Source organism: Otolemur garnettii, unplaced genomic scaffold (genome assembly GCF_000181295.1).
Source record: "Otolemur garnettii isolate 467f Iridium unplaced genomic scaffold, OtoGar3 scaffold00029, whole genome shotgun sequence".
NCBI classification, from domain to species: domain Eukaryota; kingdom Metazoa; phylum Chordata; class Mammalia; order Primates; family Galagidae; genus Otolemur; species Otolemur garnettii.
The window spans coordinates 2,512,183-2,516,461 of NW_003852424.1; the positions used below are offsets into that span (position 1 = coordinate 2,512,183).

General features: G+C 42.1%; 1 non-coding gene across 1 annotated transcript; it reads left to right on the plus strand.

Moving 5' to 3' along the window:
* The first annotated feature begins 3,562 nt into the window (after positions 1–3,562).
* LOC111724976 lies at positions 3,563–3,718 on the plus strand. Its single transcript, XR_002773174.1, has one exon. It is a non-coding gene; the product is annotated as a U1 spliceosomal RNA (small nuclear RNA).
* The last annotated feature ends 561 nt before the right edge of the window (positions 3,719–4,279 follow it).

The following is a 4,279-nucleotide window of genomic DNA, read 5'->3' on the forward strand; positions in this document are numbered from 1 at the left end:
CAGTCTCCATCTTCTCCTTCTCTTCTGGGGTTCTTGTCCTTTTCTGCTTTCCCTTACCTCTGTCCTACTGCACACCTCACCCTGCATCGTCTCCTCCCAAATCCCTCCAGGTTCACCACTTGTGGGCTTTATATCACAGTTTCTGTCTCTCCCTCCTGCTGCTTGCCTCCTCCTTGGGACTCTCTCTGTCCCTTGTCCCCCAGTATCTCTTTAGATTGGCTATCTGGGAAATGGAAACCCTGGATATGCACAACTCAACTCCTTTCTTGCTGCTCTGGGGGAGGCTGCCTGTCTTGACTGCTTCCTTTGTGGGCTGCCTTTGCCAGAGGGGCCCAGTCCGTATCCTAAGCTTGCCAATTCTAGAGTTGAGTTTAGTGTCAGTTTAAAATTTAGTGCTAGTATCATGATGGCCAAAGCCCACAGATAAATGCCTTGTCCTCCAACAAGGGCTGAATGTCTGTGTCTCCCAAAAATCCATATGTTGCTGGCCTAACCTCCAGTGTGGCATTAGAAGGTTGGAACTTTGGGAAGTCATTAGGTCATGAGGGTGGGCCCGCCATGAATAGGATTAGTGCTCTTACAAAAGAAACCCAGAGACCTCTCTTGCTGTCCTTCTGTCATGTGAGGACATGGAGAAAAGGTGACCATATGCAATCTGGAAGAGCACCCTTACCAGAACCTAATATGCTGGTGTCTTGATCTCAGATTTCTAGCTTCTAAAACTATGGGAAATAACATTTTCTGACTTATAAGAAACCCAGTCTATTTTACTTTGTTACAGCAGCCCAGACTAAGACATCTTGTTAGTAATACAGGGTGATACTTTGGGTTCTACCTCTTACTACTTACTTCTCACTTGCTGAACCCTCATTTGTTGAACCCTCAGAAAGATGCCAAAATGAGGGTTTCTACTTGTCTGGAGAGGTCACAGCCTGTTCTCACTTACTTGCTTGTCTCCTGTGTGTTTGCAGGATAGGTGTTTTCACCTGTTGTTTTGAAAATGAAGAGGAAAGGACTTTCCCTTCCAAGAAAGAGTAGAAGACAACATCATGCAATGATATTGCTGCAACAAGTGGAGAAAACAATTACCCCAGGGAGACAGTATTATAATGACCTTAGCACTGTGGATGCAATGGGGACTAGATAAAATAAGAGATGAGAGAAGAAAGACCTCCTTCCAGGGCTGGTGGGATAGAGACCTGCTAGACTTTCTGCAAAACATCTGGGCGGACTCATGTGAAGAACAGGAAGAACAAACCAGGAATGACTCAAACTAACTAACTAAACCCAGCCCCCAACTCAGCTTCCTTCCTTGTGGATTGAGTTAATCAGCTCGCTCCTGTCAAGTAGCCAGAGGACAGGGTGAACTTCTACATCCTCCAGAGTTCTTTGATACACACTGTCCATCACACATTAAAAAATTTAGAGATACATGAAGAGACAGAAAAATGTGAACAAAAACTTTTTAAAAACTGCAGAAGGGGTCAAGGACTTTAAAGTTAATAGATAAGGACTTCAAAATAATTACAAAAATATTTTAAATAAAATAGAGGAAAAGATGATAAAATAGATAAAGAGAGAATTGAACAGAAAATTGGGATCTAAAGCAATTAAGTGGACATTCCAGAATTGAAAAATGTGGTCTCTGAAATCAAGAATTCTCTCAGACAGATCTAATGGTAGCCAGACATAGCAAAAGGCTGATGAGTGATGCGAAAGCCAATGAGAAGCTTTCAAACTGAAATACAGAGAGAAGAGGATGGCAAGAACAAAGCAGAGTATGAAAGACACCTGGGGAAGCATCAAGTACCTAGCACACGGGGCCCCAGAGGAGAGGGCCAAGGCTGGGGCAGAAGCAATAGTTGATGATGCAGTGGCTGAGAATTTTTCAAAACCAATTAAAACAATCAATCCACTCATTCTCAGCAAACTCCAAGCAGGATAAGTACAAAGAAAACCACACTTAGACACATCATGGTCAAACTGCTGAAAACCCAAAACAAAGATAGAGTCTTAGAACCATTTTTTAGAAAAAGGCACATCCCCTGCAAAAGAGCAATCGTAAGTGTGCGACTGAATTTTCAGTAGAAACTCTACATTGTGGGCAGAATAATGTCACTCAAAGATGTCCAGGCCTCAATCTCTGGAGGCTGTGATTATGTTACCCTACATGGCAAAAGAGACATTATACATATGATTAAGGATCTTTAGATAGACTGTCCAAGCAGGCTTAGTGTTGTCACAGGATCCTTATAGGAGGGAGCAGGAGAGGCAGAGTCAGAGAAGGAGATCTGAGGATGAAGCAGGGGGGAGGGACACAATGGCTGGGGAGGGGACATGAGCCAGAGAATGACAGCAGCCTCTGGAAGCTGGAAAGGCAAGGAAACAGAGTCTCCCTAGAACTCCTGCTAACACCTTGATTTCATGTGGCAACCTGAATCTAGAGTGGTAAGATAATACATTTGTGTACATTGTACAGGTATATTGCGTACTTCCTGGGTGAAGGAATCAACTACAGCTTGGACTTTAACCTTACAAAAGCAAACTGTGTAACCTAATCATACATGTACCCTCATATTAATCTGAAATTGAAAACAAATTTGTTTTTTTAAGTCACTAAGTTTGTGGTTATTTGTCATAGCAGCAGAAAGAAGCTAATACACTACAGAAGTCAGCACACTGTGGAATGGCGTCTTTCTGAGGGGCTACATAAATGAATAGATTAGCTATCACTTTGGTCATTAGACCCCTTACCTCTCTCTGCATTCTTAAAGTTTGGGGATCCCATCAGCTAATCACAACGAGACCCTTGGATGCAAGCTTTGATAACTCAACCTGCCGTAGAGACAGATGAAACTTAAATCTCCTGTCAAACCTTAGCACTTCTTCTTCCTTTTTTTTTTTTTTGGCTGGGGCTGGGTTTGACCTCTCCACCTCCAGCATATGAGGCTGGTGCCTTACTCCTATGAGCCACAGGCACCACCCCTTCTTCTTCCTTTTGTTTTTTCTTTTTTAATTTGAGACAGAGTCTCACTCTGTTGCCCAGGCTAGACAACAGCCTCAGCCTAGCTCATAGTAACCTCAAACTCCTGGGTTCAAGTGATCCTCCTGCCTCAGCCTCCCAAGTAGCTGGGACTACAGGTGCCTGCCACACACCTGGCCAATTTTTCTCTTTTTAGTAGAGATCTTTTATGGGAAAAGATCTCTTTAGATCACTCTTGCTCAGGCTGCTCTCCAACTCCTGATGTCTAATGATCCCTCCAACTCAGGATTACAGGCCTGAGCCACTGTGTCCAGCAACCCTAGCACTTCTAATAGAAGGTTATTAAAAACAGAAGGATAACTAATTAATTATAACTAAACTCTAATAAATATAATATTGCCATAATATAATATAATTGTAAATTATAACTAAATTAATTTATAACTAACTAATGTGATTTTGTCTTTTTTCACATTTTCTTATCCCAGTTTAGCTAGGAGAGGATTCAGATTATTATAGCTCAATAATAAGACTCAAAAAGATATTAAAGACTCAATAAGAGATTAAAAAGAGAAAGTAATACTCCCCTGGCAGAGGAGACACTGTGATCACGAAGGTGTTTTCCCAGGGCCAGCTTGTCCAGTGCACTGCTGATATGCTGACCCTGCATATCCAAATGCAGGAAACTGGACCATGTAATTTTTGGTAGTGGGAGAGTGTGTCGATGCTTTCCCCAATATAAGTAAATGAATCAATAAATAAACAAATAATTTTCAAAAAGAGGAAGAAACAATGTTTCTTGATATCCAGGAGAAGCTTCTAAAACCCCCTTTAGAAGTAAGAGTGAGGCTTTCAATGGTAAGAGTCAGGTACATGAGAGATAAGTCTTCTTACTCCCCAAAGACAGAAAGACAGAACATAGAGTGCTATTTTGTTTTGTTAGGGTACAATACACATAACGTCGAGTTCATCTATTCAGCTATTTTGTGTGTGCAGCTCAGTGGCACCGAGTCCATGCACACTGTTGCACAACCATCACCACTGTCCATCTCCAGAACTTCTTCATCTGCCCCAAACTGAAACTCTGTGCTCATTAAACATTACTGCCCATTCTCCCAGTCCCTACCCCCCCCATTCTGCTTTCTGTCAATATGAAATAGAGCACTTTGCTTCTCAGCTGTAGAAAGGGAAGGGAACAGGGTATAACGGGTGGGCAATTTCCTACCACATAAGAATGCAATAAACCCCACTTTCTCAGGCTGGAAGAAGAATGTGAAGAGAATCCAAAAGAATCAA